The 20,620-nt window shown below is 40.8% G+C and overlaps 1 protein-coding gene across 1 annotated transcript in view; it reads right to left on the reverse strand.

Moving 5' to 3' along the window:
* Nucleotides 1–20,166, reverse strand: part of KCNU1 (potassium calcium-activated channel subfamily U member 1) — a 168,441-nt gene extending 148,275 nt beyond the window's left edge. Inside the window, exons 1-3 of the mRNA XM_033415052.2 lie at nt 19,841–20,166; nt 17,027–17,156; nt 10,676–10,790 (exon numbers count right to left, since the gene is read on the reverse strand). The gene's annotated coding sequence lies outside the window, so the exon portion shown is untranslated. The remainder of the gene's footprint in view (nt 1–10,675; nt 10,791–17,026; nt 17,157–19,840) is intronic.
* Nucleotides 20,167–20,620: the final 454 nt, after the last annotated feature.

A 20,620-nucleotide genomic window follows, 5' to 3' on the forward strand; every position in this document is an offset into this window, starting at 1 on the left:
CCCGACAATTTTAGATCTTTTGAAAAACTACCTTGAGAGAAAATCAACTAAGTTTGGGGTAAAAGTTAAGCTGCTCCAAGGGTTATGTTTCTCAGCCAGAAAATAATATTAAGGAGTCAAATGGTGAGTTCAGCTCCGAACTATGATGTATTCCACAGAGAGACAAGAGTAGGCCATCAGTGAAACTATTTTGCAATTGCTTCCACCAGGATTAATTTGAATAGCTGTATAAAGGACTTTAGTACTGAAGTTATAGAATCATTAATTGTCTAAGGGAGTCACTTAAAATTTTAAGTTATACATTATGGCATTTTATGGAGAGAATGATAGATAACGGTAGTATTTTCAAATTTGTGGAGAAGGCCTTTTCCCACAGGAATGCGTATTTCTTAAATTATTGATGATATGGTACAGATAAGAACAAAAAAATTTAGAGAAGAGAGGATGCAAAGCAGTTAAAAAAGAACTCCCTGTACGCTGTCAGCTATGGATTTGGAGACAAGAGAGTTTGAAGTACTCGAGTCCTAACAGGTTGATAAGGGTAATGCTGATGAAAAGACAGAAATGTGCTGATGCAGGTGGGAGACTGGAAACCCCTAAAAACGCATGGCATGAGTCAGGAAATTTATGTGATCGAACTCCAGGAACTATAATGGGGAGTTTCCGAAATTAGGGCTAGAATTCTGATCCTGGTCTGCTCCTGGCTAACTCTGTGACTTTGGGGAAGTCATTTATCCTCTTTGATTCTTAATTTCTTTTCTTGAACCTACACTTCTTTATCCATAAAGTGACTGCAGGGGCCTGGGTGATGGCCTGAGATACAGTTCAGTGATTTTATGGCTCATAGATAATCATACTATACACAGTTGTGCATCTTTTTATTTTTTCTCCTTCAACTGTACATTAGATAGTGAATATTTTCCATGTCACTGAAATTACTTTAAAACATGTTTCAATGATGGTGTAACACATATTATATTAATTATTTAGCCACTTCCTAGGTATTTAGGTTTTCAATGTTTTTCATTATAAAAATGCTGTAATAACTATCTTTGTATATATCTGTCCCCTACTCGAGTGACTTCCTTGGATTGAATCCTAAAAAATGAAATTACTATGTCAAACACGGGCATTTTTAAAATGTTTGATATTTACTGTCAAACCTTTTCTTAGAAAGCTGTCATTTATATTCCCACTGGAGCTCCTGGGTCTTCTCTCTTCCACCCACATTGTTGTAGTTAACATTTTTCATGTGTCTGTTCAGTTGATAATTTATTGTATCTTATCATTTTAATTTTTATTTCTTGTTTCATTTTTAAATTGAAGGTTTGTACACGTGCATCTGTAAGTCACAGTTCTTCATGCAGGGCAGAAAAATGTTTTTCCTCAACCTTCTTATGGTCCCTGACTGGGTCTGAAAATTAAACTGACAAAGATGTTCAGAGAAAAGCACACAGATTTTATTGAATTTTTACATGCACAAGGGAGCCTTCAGGAGAGAGGAAGGGACCCAAAGAAGTGACCAAAGCAGGAAGCTTTTATGCCTTTTAGACAAAGAATCAATACATTTGCAAAGAAATGGCAAGACAAAAGGGTTTGGACTAGAGGTAGTAAACGGTGGAGAAGTAACTAGGAAGCTAAGGGCTTAACAAAGGTTTGTTTGAAGAGTCCACTGGTGCCATCTCTGGGCTGGTAAGAGTCTGTGTCCAGTAAAGGAGAATTTATATCCTTCCTTTAGGCAAAAAAAAAGTGGAGGGAGCTTTTTCTGTGTCTACTGCTTAACTGCCTTCAGCTCAAAATAATTTTTATGTCACAGAGGCATATTTTGGGGTGACATATTCTGGTTTCCTTTATTCACTAATAAATTATCTGTTGATATTCATTGACATTTTTTCCTTTGGAAAGACAGTCTTGTCTTTGTTTCAGTGTTAGGAATATCTTTTTTCTTTAATTAATTTTGGCTGGGCCAGGTCTCCATCGTGGCACGCGGGATCTTCATTGTGGTGTGCAGGACCCTTAGTTGCGGCACGCAGGATCCTCCAGTCACGGCAGGCAGACTTCCTAGTTGCGGCATGCATGTGGGATCTGGTTCCCCGACCAGGGACCAAACCCGGGCCCCCTGCATTGGGAGGGCGGAGTCTTACTCAATGGAGCACCAGGGAAGTCCAGGAATACCTTTTATATTAATGATGGTATTAAAACCCTTTGTCTCTTTTGTTGGTAATCCGTAGATGTCCTGGTCTCACCTACCAGTGATTACAGATTTTCTGCAATTTCACAAGTCTTAATGTTCAGAGCCTCCCCCTTCACTCAAGCGCTTCTGGGGTCCACATTATTCTTTAGGAACCTGGTGAGGGAAGGAGAGGAACTCACGTAAAGATCAGACATCCATACACTTCCGTGACGGCTGCTCTTTCTGTCTCCAAGTCCTTGACACCCAGCCTGATGCTTTTCTCCATATTCCCGAGCCAACATCGGGGCTGTTCTCTCTGGCCGGCCAGCTGACAGGTTCCTCTATGTTTTTACCCAGCTCCTTGGAAGAGTTTTCCACACCAGGTAGTTGGATTCCTCAATTATCTTGCAGGCTGGTGTCCCCTTCGCAGGCAGTACAGGGACTCCAGGTGTGAAGGTGGTGCTGTGGCAGGCGGGGGCCAGGCCACCTTCACACTTCCCTTGGAACCCGTCTCCCCACTGATCTCTAGGTTCTGGCACTTCCTTCCAGACATGCTCCACAATTTTCCCCTTTCTGTCCAGTCCATCTGTCAGATCTGCAGACACATTTAAGCATGTTCAATATTCACATTCTCTCTTTCAGACTGGCTCCTAAAGCTCTCCCAGTGCAAGGCAGTCGGGAGCACCCCCTTCCCCTCCTGAATGTGCCGCGGCAGTTGGGGGGCTTGTCAGAAGGCTGTTCCCTCCAGAGCACTGGAGGGGGTGCTACAACCCGACGTCATGAGGAATCACAGCATCAGTCTGACCCCGACCCATTTACTGCTATGTATCCTGCAAATACTTTCCCCAAGTTCATTACTGACGTTTCCCAGTGTACAGAGTTCATATCTTTACATAAACAAATTTAGGATTGTTTTTTCCTTCATGATTTGTTCCGTTTCATTCTACCTTGAAGGTGCCCCCAAATCTGAACTCTAGTGTTCATCTGGAAAAGCTTTTCTATGAAAAGCTTAAAAGGGAAAAAGTAATAACTTGCCCCTCTCATTTACTGCAAGATTTATCAATTCACAGTGATTAAAATGGATTGGCTTTGGTGAAACTATCAGGCATATGCATCTAAGCGACAGAGCAGAAAATCATAAAATAGACCTTATGTAAGCATGTAATGTGTAATAGAGAAAACACTGCAGATGAGTGAGGAGGAAGCCTATTAGTCTATGAATAGTATAGAAAATTGGCTTCTCAGATAAAATACCGAGGTAGAGCTTCACATAACTATGAAGTTTGTGTATAGCTATTTTAACCCAATTTCAGGTAGGCAATTTTACTTAAAATGTCAGATACTGTTTTGGGTATCGAGGATACAACTGTGAAATAAGTAGACAAAAACTCTGATTTATTCTAGCAAGAGAACCACACACTAAATGAATGAAAAATAAATCATAAACAGTTTTACAATATAAATGCTACGAAGGAAAGGAGCAAGGTGATAAGTTAGAGGAGAAATGGGGAGGAAGTAGATTGACTTCGGATGGGGTGGTCCTAGAAAGCTCCTCTAAGAAGAGGGCGTCGGAGCAGAGGCCACAAGAGTCACCTCAGTGAAGGAATGAGAAAGAGCAAGAGGTCTGCAGGGGGACAGCAGTCAGGACGGGTGGGCAGCAGTCAGGACGGGCGGGCAGCAGTCAGGACGGGCGGGCAGCAGTCAGGACGGGTGGGCAGCAGTCAGGACGGGTGGCACCTCTGGTCTGTGCTGATGGCCTGAGTATCAGAGGGACTGGGATCGTGCGGAAGGAGGGAGGAGTGGTGTGGAAGAGGCAGTGGGAAGGACACTCACACTGCCCCACTGCCCTGCAGGGTCGGGGATGAGAGGGAGATAAGAGGCCTCTGACTCAGTAAATGTGGGAGAAATAGAGTTCTCTAGAGAGAGACAGATTTCAATAAAGGTCAAGAGTTAGAGGAAGGTTTACTGTTTCCAGAAAAAGGGATCCAAGGTGCACAGCAGAGGCTTTGCAGGGGCAGGGAGGTATGGGGAACGTACCAGATGATGAGACGTCCCAAACAGGAAGAGGATGAGAGTGGAGACAGCAGTAACAAGATCAGAGTACAGATGGTGCTTAAATAAGCAGGGAAGCAGGGTGCTGTGGGATTATCGTTGGTGCTCTCCTAAAGGAAGGGGAGCACTTATTTCCAGCTACAGTCCCAAGAAATTAACTGAATGATGTGGAGGGACTGTTCTCTGCAACTCCAGGTGATGTCTGTAGCACAGTCATGATGGGCTAGGACTGAGGGAGCGGGAGCAGGTTGGAAGATTCTCCTTGGGATTGAGAAGCAAGGTGCTGGTCTCTGGGTATGTATTTTCTCAGTCATTTTCTATTCTAATAGACAATCATGAATACAGGAATTATTTTATAAGCTAGAGTTACAGACATGGATACCACAAGTCTTAAGTGAAACTGTCTCAACAAACAAAAGCTGTTATTTCCACCAAAGAGTTGCAAAGAAGTTATCTGTAAGCCAGACTAGGAGCTGCAATAATTTGGAAAAGAATTTTAAGTCCCAAGAAATTTCATCCAATACTCGTCAACAGTGCTGAAGATCACGTGCATCTTTATCAGTTTGAGTTTTAGTTGCAAGAAACAGAAAACGACTCTGACAAAAAGAAAATAAATTTATATAAGAATATTAGCTACTCCCAGTAGCTTGAGTAGCTGAGAATGCTGGACAAGTAAGCCTGTGGACCACACAGCCAAAGCAACAGTCCAAACAGCACCACAAATCTGGTCTGTTGGGAAACCAACATCATGGCCAACTGTGGTCGGCAAAATGGAACCCCAAAGATGTCCACATCCCAGTCCCCAGGACCTACAGATATACTGCTTCACATGGCACAAGGTGCTCTGCAGATGTATTTAAGGTAATGGACTCTTAAGATAAAGAGACGACCTCATTTTATCCAGGTGGGTCCCATCTCATCACATGAGCCCTGAAGTACAGGGAAGAGTCACAGAGACTGGAAGCATGAGTAACTCTACACCATCGGAGGCAGCAACGTGGTGAGGAGTGCACGTGGCCTTGAGGAGCTGAGAGGGGGTCCCGGATGACAGCTGGCCAAAACATGGGGGGCTCAACCTACTACTACAAGGAACTGAATCCTGCTAACAACCTGACAAGACTGAGAAGTGGACCATCAATCACACCCAAGAAAAGGCAAGGCCAAGACCAAGACCCGACTGCTTCGCCTGGCAAAGTTACAGTGAGCCACTTCTGGATTCAGACAGTTTATTACTTACATAAGCAGCACGTGGAAGACTAGCCAAAGGCTCCGGCTGCCCACCGTCCTTGTCCCACACACCAGAAAGATGACACTAAGCAAAAGGGGCCGGGTGACTCTAACGCCAACTGTGCAACATCTCGTTGCTGACGATCCAATTCCAGGCGACAGCTCAGCAGCTTTATATCCTACAAATCTATTCTGATGGGGGCAAGGGACAGGAAACCTAACCAAACCTCACCATCACCCGGGAGGTGCTGAGGAAACGTCTCATAGGGAGACAGGTCCGGGGGAGATGACCTCACAGAAGCTCCCTACGACCCTCCCATGCTCTCCTGCTCTGGGAGGATCCCAGGCATTCTGCCAAGGCTCGGATGACCTGTGGTTCAAGCCTCTGCCTGCCTGGTCTACGTGGAAACCTGCAGGGTCAGCAGAGCGCATGGCAGAGCCATTCCCGTACACGGATTCTCCCTCGGAGCCCCCAGATCAGGCCTCAGGCGGGACACCACCTTGATTTCTTTCTCATGAGACCCAGAGTGAAGAAATCAGTCAAGTCTACGCAGACTTCTGACCTACAGAACTGTAAGGAGAATAGATTTGCATTGTTTTAAGGTGCTAAGATGGCTGTAACGTGTTACACAGCAGCAGGACACGGATGTGAGCTCTAAACGCCAGAACAGTCAGGACCTTCAACTGAATGCTGTTGTTGGCATTTCAGATGTTGGCGCTCTTGGAAACTGGATGCATCCCACATCCACTTTCAGAGAAGTTCCCTCCTGTCTTGATTTTTTGCTTTACCAGTTTCTTCTTCAAGTTCCAGAGTGAATGCTTGTTATTGGCTTTGCGATCATGTGCCCATGCGCTAACTACAAAGGGGGCATGGAAAGGGAGTACCTGGGCTTCTAGAACGACAGGTAGGCTCTACGTCTCTTCCACTCATAATATGAGAAATTCCCCAAATACTGAAAGGAGATTCAAATTATAATCAGGAAGAAAGTGTTATTACTGCTACATACCACTCTTTTGTTATCCAATATCAAGACAGACACTGGGCTCCTATGGTTTCAATATTTCAGGAGAACAGTGCTTCCACTAAAAGACTCAGCAATGGTCCCACTGAATCTGAAGCTGTAACACACCTGGCTACCCTGAGCTTTTCCAGCAACTGACTAACAAAAAGAACTGTCTGTGATATAGGAATATCAATCAAGAACACGGGTGTTGATTCATACGTTGTGCTACTGCACAAGATGAAATCTGTGAGATGGTTACTGTGTGTGTAAAACGCAGAGGGGATCCTTTCACTCTGACCTCTCGGATCCCACCCTTGTGCCTTCAGGGAGCAAGAGCCCCATTTCTGGTTGCTGGTATGGAGTGAATGCCAGTTCTGTGTACAACACCCCTATCTTGCTTGGTGTTTTCCCCTAGTTAACGCTGGGTCCTAACAAGGCATTCTACTGACTTATAGAACGAGCTGCTTCTAGGGCTTCCCTGGTGGCGCAGTGGTTGAGAGTCCGCCTGCCGATGCACGGGACGCGGGTTCGTGCCCTGGTCCGGGAAGATCCCACGTGCTGCGGAGTGGCTGGGCCCATGAGCCATGGCTGCTAGGCCTGCGCGTCCGGAGCCTGTGCTCCGCGATGGGAGAGGCCACAACAGTGAGAGGCCCGCGTACTGCATAAAAAAAAAAAAAAAAAAGAACTAGCTGCTTCTAGATGTTGGATTGGAGGGTAAGATCAGTGAATCCCAAGGGCTTGCATTCTTTCACTGTAAAGTGAATTCCCTGAAAAGTGAGTTCCTTGGAATATTACTCTATTTTCTAAAATGTATTTGAAGTGCTTCAGTTTGGCAGTGTAAGGTGTGTGTGCATATCTAAATTAACATTGCTCTAGAGTGCAGGAATGGTCACATAACATGTGAACTAAGCTGCTCGGTAACTTGCGTTTCAGAATATATCAGAACTGGTTGGTTAGAATCTGAAAACCTCATTGTATAGTTCCCCTTACACATATCAGTCTGATTTGGCACTGGAGGGTTTATTAATTAATGTACAGGATATTAAATTATGTCACTGGAGAAATGCACAGTGTCAGTATGTGTCAGGCGGAAAGATGTGTACAGAAGAATCTACACTTGCAGAATTAACACTCTGACAATCCCAGCAGCCTATTTTTTGAGTAGCATCCTAGGTTTAGAACTCCACTCATTCCAGAGTTCCCCACTTGAGAGGGAATTCTTTGCTCTACTCAAACTAGGGACATAGCTGTTTCTGCCATCAGAGTACTTGTTGTGGCTGGATGGGCCTTTAGTTCTAGAGACTCATGGAGTGCCTAGAGAACAGGGGAAAAGGATGGAGAGTGGGGACTTCACCCGACTTGCAAGACCTCATTATTCACATGTCTTGACGCCTGCTCACCAATCGATATTGGTACTTAGGTACAGTTTTTGCTTTCTTTAAAACATAATATCTGGCAATAACACTGCAGAGAAAACAAATGGCTCCAACCATCACTCATCACCAGAGGCAACCAATATTCACCGAAAAGAACCTAACAACTTGAATAGCGGATTAGCCTAGGTCAGCCTTAATAAAGATATCATTAGGGTGAATAATGCATTCAGTAGGGCCACAGATGGTGATGGTGGCGGGTTTACAGTGGGCAGGGGTCAATTCTCTGGTTATTCCCTGGATGGTTTCACTGATTTGCAGGAATGAGTTGACTTATGTCAACTCTGTCTCCTTGTGGATGGTGCCTGCTTCCAAATGTCTCCAAATAGGTCATTTGTCACTTTCAGTGCCATCCTTTGTAAGATGCTGAACCCCTGACCCAACCTACTAAGAGCTTCCACATCCTTGAGATGCCAAATGAAGCTGTACTGTCCTTGAGTCCTCCAAGCGCTAGACCCATGTGATAACCCAGAGAGCAACAGAGGGAATGACCATCTTCCTGACTCTGTGTAGACGTTCTCACATGGGTGCTTTCCGGGCTCAGAACCTCACAAGATCTCTCAAGGAAATAGTGATTTTATCTGTGGTTTTTAACACCATTCTCCATGAGAACTGAAAAACTGCAGCTCAGAAAACACTTGAGAGTGGGAGCCATTGTTCCATTACCTTTTTACACCCAATGCCTCTGTATAACATGACTTCCTCCAGCCAAAAACAAACAAGCCGTGTACATAAACTCACACAAACAGACACTGAAAGAGAAATAAGTCCTCATGCTTGCGTTTATGTGTGGGGAGAGCCATGTTTCGGAATCCCATCAGTCTGTGTTTAGGATGAGGTTATATTTCACTAATGCATACCAAGGTGAAAAAATTCTATTTTGTAAAGATTAGTCATCATTCAATCTGCTGTAATTTCCTTGTTGTCCTTAAAGTCTTCTGATACTTGGAATACTTCAGAACTTTTAGTAGAGTCGACACCTGCAAAGGCAACATCGCATCTGCAGATACCCTAAGGAAGCTCATAGGGTGGTTATGTTCAAGCCCAGAGAAATATCAAGTTGGGCCCAAAGGCAGTGTTTTAAGCTTTAAAAAATAAGTTCTTAACCTTTTTAAATCAAGAAATTTCACTTTAAAATATCCGGATTTCTGGGTGTCTTAGAAAAATGCACCGTCATTCCTAGATGGCAGGAATAGGCTATGACTTTTAGAGGGGACATTGGTCTCCAGGTTTTTATACTTTCCACTTACCCACTTCATTCTGTAGGTATTTACGCTCGTATTCTCTGCTTTAGAACCTCACTCAAATGGCATATTCACATAAGTGCCCAAACTAATGCTACGGAAATCAATCTACCAAAAGCTCTACAAATACCTTATCGTAGACTCTTGGCCATAATTTCATTTTGTCCAGTGGTTTCCAAAAATCTGGTCATGAACCAGCACTTGGATGGCTGCAGCAAAATTAACTGGGGGAGTTTTCTGAATTTAGGTGACCAGGCTCCTGCCCTCAGAGATGTCCATCTAGCTGGACATCTATATGTTTTAAAACCTCTAGAGCAATTCCATTGCACAAACGTGTTGGGAACCATTGGTCTCCTCCAGCCCTTCTTACCCTGGAGTGAGGGAGGGATGGGAGGGGCATGGAAGTGCATTGACGTGACTGCTTAACAGGTCCAGGAATACTGACAAATGAAATGAAATTTACTGGCATTAGTAATGTTTTTTTGATCTGCTAGAGGAGTCCACTGAATGAAAAGATCAAGATCTAAAAGAAAGATGGCTGAAGCCAAAATTACAGAAGCAAAAGCAGCTCAGATGTCTCTGTCCCAGGTCTCCTCTGTTTTCTCCAATCTATTCTCTGATAACACAAGCACCTCTGCTTCTTAGTTACCCAAGCTTCTTGTAAATTTTCAAAACCCTCAGCAGGGAGGTAAGCAATTGAGTGATTATTCGGTTTGATATTTCTCTAACTTTACCTCTTCTACTTTTTTCTTTAAGCTCCTCTGTCCATAGATATTCTTTGAGGTCTTTGCATAGCATCAAGACAGAACACTGACATTCCGATGGTAGATCAAATAGATAATTATGAACTTTGATAAACTCAATACTTTTCAGGTCTTTATCAGTAGCTTTCACTGGCTAATGTCCCACATGTGTTTCCTGATGTACATATTTGTTACACTCGGAGGAGGTGTAAGGAGGAGAAGATAAAAAGAAATTAGAGGCTTCTGACCAGAGTCCAGAGTTCCTGTGGATTCAGTGTCTTTACAAAACATCACCTCACTCAAACCTCTATCAACAGCCTTGGAAAAGCAAAGCATCAGTATCCTAACAGACACAGGAAAGCAATCATGTTCTGGTATGTGGGCTTAATCGAAGGAAAAATTGTTCGGTGAGACTAAGTACCTACCCATTGCTGGAAGCCAGATGCTGCTTCTGAACTAATGGCAATTGAAGAAATTTCTCCTGAATTGTAATGTGTTCTTTTATCTGCATGAATATTTCAAATCTCAAGTTTGATAAAACAGAAGGAATGCAACATAACTTTTGTGACTCTGCTGAATGCTACCAATGCAGCAGCAACCCTGATTACACAAAATACAGGATTCAGGACTTCGTGAAGAAAGTCATCCATATGTTCAGGTCCTCTCTTCTCCCTTCCTGCCTCCTTCTCTCTTCTTTTTCTTATTCTTCCCCTTCTTCCCTCGCATCACTTATCTTTCTCTGTGCAAAACAGCACCCCAAATAGAGTAACTTAAAACAACAGACATTTATTTAGCTTACAGTTCTGCGCATCAGCACTTCTGTACTCAGTTCGGTTCCTGAATGCACCTGTGGTCAGCTTCTGGCCAGTGAGCAGGCTCTGCTTCTGAGGGTTGGCTGCTTCTTAGCCCAGGTACTGGGGACAATAGAGAAACTATCTATTAATACACAGCAGGCCAGCCTCTGTCAGTTCACACGGTGGCTGGGAGGGTTCTGGGAGAGAAGGAGGCATGCAGGGCCTCTTGAGAAGTAAGCCCAGAACTGGTACAGCATCATTCCTGCCATGTTCTGTGGTCAAAGCAAGTACAGTCCAGATGCAAAGACTGAGGAATAGGTTCTGCCGCTTGCTGGAAGTCCTGTAAAGTCACACTGCAAAGAGGCATGGATAAAGGTCGGAGTGGAGGAGTATAGCATTTTTTTTTTGGTAATCTAGCATCTCCCTCTTGCAGTTTTCATGAGTCTCTGGGTGACTTACAATTATTGCAGTACCTGAATGTGTAGGTGCTACAAGGAGTATCATGTTGCTATATTCAAGCTCCTTATAATCTACTGGGAAGAAAAACTTCAGCACCCCGCTTATAACCACCAGACACACACATGTTAGAGAGACGTGACTGCGAGGTTACTGGAAGTGGGGAGCGTTTGAACCACAATGAACTTTGCTTAGCTACTTCAGCTCCCTGTTTATTTCCACCACAGCCTAGGCTCTTCTGAGGGGTCTTTCCAAATCCTCTTTAATCTTGTCCCACCCAACTTAGACAACTTCTTGAATTTGAAGCATGTTTTTTTAAAGATTTTGTTTTTGATGTGGCACATTTTTAAAGTCTTTGTTGAATTTGTTGCACTATTGCTTCTGTTTTCTGTTTTGTATTCTTGTCTGCGAGGCATGTGGGATCTTGGCTCCCCGACCAGTGATCGAGCCTGCACCCTCCGAGTTGGAAGGTGAGGTCTTAACCACTGGACCGCCAGGGAAGTCCCTAAGCATTTTATTTCTAACAATATTAAACATATTTAAAAGCAAGAAGAACGGTACAAGCATCCTCCATATCTCACCACCTAAATCAAACAATTGTCAACATTTTGCCATATTTGTATCATATATACATGCTACACAGCTCACATACATAGATATATGTATAATATTAGAAAACATAAAATCCATATACAAATTTTAAAAATCAGACATTTTCCGCTGAGAGAAATTTATAGTTCTAAGTGCTTATATTAAAAAAGAACAAATGTCACAAATGAACAGCCTAACTTTATGCCTTAAAGAACTAGAAAAAGGAGAAAAAACTAAACTCAAAGCTAGAAGGAAGAACATATTAAATATTAGAGCAGAGAGAAATAAAATAGAGAATAGAAAGACAACAGAGAAAATCAATGAAACCAAGATCCTTGTTTCTGCTTCAAAAAAATCAGAAAATTAACACTCTTTAGCTAGATTAACTTAACAAAAAAAGAGAAAAGTCTCCAATAAATAAAGTCAGAAACAAAAGTGGGGCCATTAATACTGACTTTACAGCAATAAAAATAGTCACAAGGGACTACTATGAAGAATTACATGCCAACAACTTTGATAACCTGCAAGAAACGCACAAATTCCTAGATGCATACAGCTTACTAGGTCTAATCATCAAGAAGTAGAAAATCTCAACAGACCACTAAGAAATAAGGATATATCATCAGCGATTTAAAAAAAAATGACAACAAACAAGTTTCGGGCCAGATGGCTTCACTAGTGAATTTTACCAAACGTTTGAAAAGAATTAACAGAATCTCAAATTCTTCCAAAATGTTGAAGGGGAGGGAACATTTCCTAATTCATTCTGTGAGGCCAGAATGACCCTGATTCCAAAGCGGGACAAAGACGCTACAAGGAAAGAAAACTACATACCAATATTGCTAATGAATACTGATCCAAATATTCCCAACAAAATACCAGCAAACTGAATCCAACAGCATGTTAAAAAGATATGCCCATGATTAACAGGGGTTTATACCTGGAAGGCATGGTTGGTTCAACATACAAAAATTGATCGATGTGAAACACCACAATAACATAAACAAAGAAAATTATTATTCAAAAAAAACATTTGAAAAAACTCAACACACTTTCATGATAAAAACACTCAACTAACTAGGAATTGAAAGAAACTACCTTAAAATAATAAAATTCATTTATGAAAAACTCACAGCTAACATCATGCTCAATGGTGAAAGATGCAAAGTTTTTCCTCCTGCAGTAAGAATAAGACAAAAAGCCCTACTTCTGCCACGCCTACTTGACACAGGACTGGATGTCCTAGCCAGAGACACTGGGCAAGAAAAAGAAAGAAAGAAAAGTCATCCAAATTGGAAAGGAAAAAGTAAAATATCTCAGTTCACAGACAACATGATCTTATATGTAGAAAACACTAAAGATTTTTTAAAAACCTGTTAGAACTAATAAACTAATGCAGTGAAGTTGCAGGATACAAAGTCAACATGCAAAAATCAGCTGCATTTCTGTATGTGGACAGTGAACAACCCAAAGAGGAAATTAAGAAACAATTACATTCTCAGGAGCAACCCTAAGGATAGAATACTTAAGAATAAACTTAACCAAGGAGTTAAGAGACTTGTACATTGAAACTACAGAACACTGCTGAGAGAAATGAAAAAAAAACAAATGGAAAAATATTCTGTGTTCCTGGATTGGAAGGCTCTGTATTGTGAAGATGCCAATAGTACCCAAAGCAATCTATAGCCTCAACGCAATCCCTATAAAAATCCCAATGATGTTTCTTGCAGATGTAGAAAAATCTATTCTAAATTTTATATGGATTCTTAAGGCACCCTGAATACCCAAAACAATATGGAAAGAGAACAGCATGACTGGCAGTCTCACATTTAAATGTCTGTCAGTAAGGGAGTGGATAAACGAAATATGTTTTTATATATGTAGAAAGGAATATTATTCAACCTTAAAAAGAAGGAAATTCTGACACACTCCATAACATGGATAATAAACCTTGATGACGTTATACTAAGTGAAATAAACCAATCATGAAAGGAAAAATATTGTATGATTCCACACATATGAAGTTTCTAGAATGGTCAAATTCTTAAAGACAGAGAGCGGTATGGTTGTTCCCAGGGTCCTGGGGAAGGGAGGAACGGGAAGTCAAGTTTAGCGGCTACCAAGCTTCAGTGTGGGATGATGCAAGCAAGTTCTAGTGATGGGTAGTGGTGACGGCTGCACAACAATGTTGAATGTACTTAATGCCATTGAACTGTGTGCTTAGAAATGGTTAAAACAATAAATTTTATGTCATGTATATTTTATCACAATTTTAACAAAATAGCTCATTGGTGATGCTGAGTACTTTATATTGCATCATATCAGGAGGCACAAAATGACTAGTTGCCTCATTACTCATGAGAGTGACAAACAGATTTCTCCATTGTAAAGGTACATTTTCCCCTTTACAACTGGGAATTAATCAGGGTGGCAGTATTTTCAGCACACCCACTTTTCACTTAATGATTTTAGCATTCACCAATGATCCTTGCCTGACTCGAGTATCTATTTGGAGCTATTCAATGGTGGTGTTTTTCTCCCTGTCATTTCATCTATAATCATTAGCTGATTTTCTTTTATAATAAAATAGTGTTTCCTCACCAATTAGGGCCATTTGGTGACATTTCATAGTCACTAAAATAAAAGTATAACTGCCTAATTAATTCTTTCTTACTAATTTACTTTTAAAGAAGTTGGTGTAACTGTCATCTCCAGTGAAAGCTTTTTTTTAATGTGTGTGTAATTTCAAATTCAAATTTCAATCCACAATGAGATATATATACATCTATATATCTATCTACCTATCTATCTGTGTGTGTGTGTGTGTGCGTGTGTGTGTGTTTCAGTGGACTGAAATTGTATATGTTCAACATGCTGCAATGAAATGCATTTATTATTATTACTTTTGCTCATATTGTTTCAAGTTTTGTCAATAGAAGCCCTTTCAACTGGGTCCTGGGTCCTTCTGACAGAACTCCATTGGTCTTTGAACGCCTCTTTGCTTTCTGGTACAAAAATATGTCCCAACACCTTGTACTTTCCCTATCAGATCTGAAGGCAGTCATTTTAAGAAAAGAACTCCGTCCCCTTTAGAGGAGAATAGTATTTAGAAAACAAACTTTGGATACGAGTGGTACTCAGTTCTACTTGGATATTACTGCTCATCAGCCCTTCCATGAATGCATTATTTTTTTTTTAAATCTTGAGTTTATATAATTTTCAAGTTTAACATAACAAAAGATTTAACTTAATTTCTTGAACTTTAGATTTGCATCTCTTTTCCCATACATTGAAATCATGACATATAATATGGAAATGACTATTTGTAGCATAATACAATATTCACAAGAAAGTTTCAAAATCATAAAATAAAATAAATATTACCACGGGTCTAAAACTACTGAATAAAGTTTAAGATTTCTTTGTACTTCTTTTTAAAATAGGTTTATCAGTTTTTTAAAATTGTGGTAAGAACATTTAACATGAGCTCTACCCTCTCAGCAAATGTTTAGGTGTATAATGCGGTATTGTTAATTACAGGCACGATGCTATAATGATTCTGTTGTGACATCTCTTAGTAAACTTCATACAGACTTAGCTTAGCCATGAAGTATTCCAAGTTTTCTCCAGAAATCTTCAGCCTTTTTCGTGTTACTTGGAGTGCCTGTTGTTGAACACATACTTATGAACTGTAGGACATCATAACTCTCTGTCTCAGGGTAGCCCCTACTTCTCAATAACCTGTTTCGCTGTGTAACCCGTGAGAAGAAGGGCTCATCAGTCCACACCTGGCATCCTCTGTTGCATCTGTTCTTAGGAATCTAGAATTGAAATCCACATGATTGATTTCTACCTTAAAATATCTCAGCATTGTGAATCCTAAAGATTTTCTGAGCTTTAGGTTATCAAACTCTCTCTGTTCTTCTACTGTTAATTGACAGAGCAATTCTCATGAATCCTCACTAAGCCCAAACTGCCTAGTTCTAGGAATATAAGAAAGTTTTAAAGTGATTGGATCATACTGGTTCAGTAACACTCACACATGCAAGCACAGGCCTCTACCAAACATTGACTCAAACACTGACTATCTTGCTGAAATAGTGTTTCTAATTTGAGAAGGGAATCACATTTGAATTATTCCAGTGACTTATATCAATACAGTAGAATCCTTGGCTTGTTAAAATATATTTTACATTTTAGGTTTCAGGAATTTTGTTCTTTTCAATATTTACTGCTTTAAACTTTAAGTGAAGAATATCTTAAAGCAAATTCTCTTTTTTTTTTCTGGGAAAATGTATGTATTTCAAACCAAGAGTTCATTGTTTTGGACATGAATGGGGGTTCCCAACTCTTCTTATCAAGCGTATAATCTCGACTATATGTGGAACTTAAAAACCTTGACCTCATAGAAACAGAAAGTTTCAAAATAATAAAATAAAATAAATATTACCACGGGAATAAAACTAAATAAATAAATATCACCATGGGAATGGTGATTGCCAGGGCTTGAGGAGTTGGGGAAATGGCGAGATACTGGTCAAAGGGTGCAAACTTTCAGTTATAAGATGAATAAGATCCAGGGCTCCAGGGTACAGCGTGGTGACCATAGTTAACGATACTGTATTGGATACTTGAATGTTGCTATGAAATTAGAGCTTTAATGTTCTCACCATAACAACAGAAACAACAACAAGAAAATGGTAATTACGTGAACTAACCTTGTTAACTAACCTTACTGTGGTAAGCATTTAGCAATATATACCTGTATCAAACCATCACCTTGTACACCTTAAACTCACACAATGTCATTATGTCAATTATACCTCAATAAAGCTAGAAAAACAGAATTCAGGAAACTTAAGGAAGAGGTAAACATAATTATTAATTTGGTCAACATTAAGGGATACTGCATTATAAAAGCTTATAACTCAACCAGAGACAGTGTGATCTCAAAGTCCTGAGTATTATTTCTTTAATAAAGAAGAAATCATTCAATTCAGTCCCTCCACGCCACCACCAAAAAAATACAAGAATCGACTCCTGGTAGGGGCTGCCCATGTTCTGAGGAACAGAAAATCTATATACACTGCATTTGTTGATGCTGTCAGCTTGATTACTCTACAAATGTGATTGAAGTCCAAATGAATTCTGAGTCTGAACAAAATGCAAGACCAGAAAGTATCAGGTGACAGGAAAACTCAAAACTGGCTTCTGGTCTGGCAACTGTTCTGGGTTATGATTTCTTCTGGATTGGGCTACATCCTGAATAAACCCCAAATCCCATTTTATGCAAGAATCTAAGCTCCTACCTTGGTCTTCCATGTCCTTTGTTTTGCAGTTCAAAGTCAGGAGACAAATGAGGAGGATTAAATCCATTCAAAGCATGTGAAGAGAAGAGACCATTTTTTTCCCGGTGCATTTTTTAAAAGACGATAAGACCTATTAAGAGAGATTTGTATTCTGTCAGATTTATCTGAGAGAATGATATTCAACATTTCAACCCATTTCTGCTAACATTTCTGAAGAGAATTTTTCCCCTTTAACATAGGTAGCTCATCTCTTTGGTTTAAAATCTTACGATGATGCCACAGACATCTGATGGACTAAATTAAACAAAGGAATGAAACATTCCTTAAACAGGATTATCTACAGAGTTGTGACTGAATATATATTACTTTACTATTTTAAACTTTACTTCACGCTTCTTCTATGCCACGTATATTTTCTTCCTACTCATGCAGTCTCGAATTACAATGTGGAACACAGAACAGATCTTCTGGAATCCAGGAGGCTGCAGTTGCAGCAATAGACATTTCTCCTTGTTATGTAAGTTTCTTCTTTCCCATTCTCAGCCCCTGGGCTTTGAGGTGACTAGAGAGTCCAGTGGAGCTTCTGAGGACAGAATATGACCATGGTCCATGCATTTCCTTCAAGTTGGAAGGACAACCAGGGAGCTGTTGGTAGCCACGGAGCTCCCGATTCTCCCCCGGGGAGCAGGTTAATCCTGGCAGAAATCTCTAGAGAGTGACTTGAAATCCTAACAGCCCTATTTTCTCCATGACATTTTATTCACCAGTGAGCACCTGTGGACTAAGAGATTTCTTTCTTGGGTTCTCTTCTTAAATTTAACATCTCTCGTAAGAATTAAGTGCAGCAACTCAACACTAGCAAGTCACCAATGAATTACACAGCTATTTTCTGGGAAATTATAGAACAGAGTTCAAGGGAAAGTTAGAGTGATGGATTCTGAGTGGAGGAGCCTGCATCACCATCTCAGGAGGGCTCTGGTACAGGTGACCCGCATACAGACAGCATCGGCAAGTGGAGATGAGCCAGTCAGAGGAGGGAGAGACAGAAACTTTCCAAAGACAAATCAGGCGGTTGTTGCCCCCTCCATGGGGCTGTGCGCTGCACGCATATGATGTTTGTGTAAAGTGGAGTGGGGTGCAGAATGGCTTTTTCCTACCAGCCCATAAATCAGGGGGCAAAGCCATCAGCCTAGGAGAGGAAAGGGCCTTTACCTTAATTTCATTTCCTTCCAGAGGATATGGCCATTTTTGTTTAATCCTGTGGACAAGTTCCTCCTAATTCACCACTGTGGACACTTGCAGTGGCTTAAGAGTAGAAGAGAACTGAAGAACTATGAACAGTGATGCAGGAATATCACATTTCAGAAAACTGTGGTAAGAGGTGAAAGAAATGTTGAGACCCTCAGCTCAAGCGGACTGCAGGGCGCATGTCAGTGACCTTATAACACTGGGGGACCCCTGGGCTGCCCCCTCCTGCCTCTCTGCTCTTCTCAAGCATGGGCCTAGCTGCCCCTTTGCCTCACTACTTTTCATGCCTGCTATGTCCCCCGACCTGGACAGCAGCATGTTTTTCTGTAGTTAGAAGGTGTAGATCTGTTCCAGCCCTGCCTCTGACTCATTCCCAATGTGTACCTTTAAGGGACTATCTTCGTCTCTTTGACAGATGGTACCAAGTGTTCATCACTCATGTTTTGGAGACATCGGCATCCTATTCCTATCATCTGAATAGTGTTTTCTGATTAACCAAGTCTTTTTAATAGTTCTTTCTTTCCTTTCTGCCCTTGTTCCCCCCAATTGGGGTATACTGAAATGTTTTCTGAATTCGTCTTTAACATGCTCTGTTCCATCAAAATCTATAAATCAGGTAAATATAAGCAATGAAACTAAAATGGTATATTTTACTCCATGTGTGCTTTATATTATTTTCTGTGACTGATGGACTGATTGATGTATTTTGGGCTTTAAACAAACAAAACTTTTCCTATTGCAGATCCATGGCTTTATTGTGTTTTTCTTTAAAGATTTAATAAAATCCTGCCTTTTAGCACTTGGTTTGGAGCTCCCAGCCCAATAACAAAACAAAACAAAAAACCTATTAACCTTGTTCAAAATTGTTACAATATAAGTTTCTTCCTCAAATAGATATGCTGCTCCAGACTGAATAGTCGCCCTGGAAAACTTTACAGCCCTGCTAGACAGCTGTCAGCAGTGAGAAGTAAGGGGATTTAAGCTCAGGAAGTGAGAACATATTGACATCAACCACAGTATCGTGAAGCTGATGACAACTTGCCTCTTTAATATTCAGAGCAATGGGCCTGACATGAAGGGAAAAAAAAAACACATATATTTTCCCAGTAAATGGGACAAATTACCCCTTGGATCTAAAATCACACCCATTCACATTGACCTGGATGATAAGGTAGAACTTCCAAATCAGCCCGAGGAAGATAGTGAGCAAAATTGTTAGTGTTGATATTTTCCAACTATTCTCAGTATGAATGTACCTTAGAATTCTTGAACGTATACTTAGTGCATTTGACTTTGCATTTTCCTCCAAAGAAAATTATCACTATTTACCAATATTTATGGCATTATGAAATAAACAGGAATTGGGTCAGCCTCCTTCATACTTTGGGATCTAGCATGGTATTATATGTTTGTTAGAGATTGCTAATTCCCTTCCCCCAACATCTGGTCTCCTCTTGTTTAAATAGGGAACTCTGATTTTCAGCTGAGCACACTGCAGCCCAGAATAAAAGACTCTACCCCCAACCTTCTTTACCAGCTAGAAATGGCAAAGGGATGAATCTTTACCAAGAAGATGTATGTGGAAATGTGTGGAAATGTGTGGAATTGTGGAAAGGCTACTTGAAAAGTGCTGTCTCAGATGAGAGAGGACCCCTCTGCGCTCTTCTGTCATTTCTCCTTCTTCTTACTCAATACAGTCATGCACATCACAAGGTGACCTTGAAAAAAAAAAAAAAACCAAGAAAAAAAAAACATAGGCTGAAAATGGTGAGATGAAAAGTCAGGAGACCAAAGTCCTGATAGTGCCGTGGAACTCTCTCCCAGCCCAGAGCTGCTGACTCAGGACTTTCTCTATGCAAGAAAGAAATTTCTCTCTTATTTAAGCCACTGGTTGGTTGTTTGCTACATGAAGGTAAATCCTAAATTTTAAATATAAAGAATATCAATAACAGTGCTGTGAAGGGTCATACTGGAGCTTGAAATAAGAGGAAATTCAGTAATACTGATCCTGTCTTTATTTAAAAGTTCTGATGTTTTGTTTACATGGATTTTTGGCATACATTTTGATTTTTTAAATATTGCATTGGGATTCCCACTTCTGAGAAGATAAGTTAGACAATTTCCCCTATTCCCCCTAAGTACAACTAAAAACCTTTGTGTTATATGTAATTATATGTAAACAATGGACTTTGGATTATACTGATGTGTCCATGTAAGCTCGCCAACTATAAACAATGTACCCCTCTGGGGGGGATATTGATAAAGGGAGAGGCTGTGCGTGTGTCAGGATAAGGAATATATGGGAATCTCTGTACCTTCTACTCACTTTTGCTGTGAACTGAAAAC

The sequence above is a fragment of the Orcinus orca genome, chromosome 21, assembly GCF_937001465.1.
Source record: "Orcinus orca chromosome 21, mOrcOrc1.1, whole genome shotgun sequence".
Lineage (NCBI taxonomy): Eukaryota > Metazoa > Chordata > Mammalia > Artiodactyla > Delphinidae > Orcinus > Orcinus orca.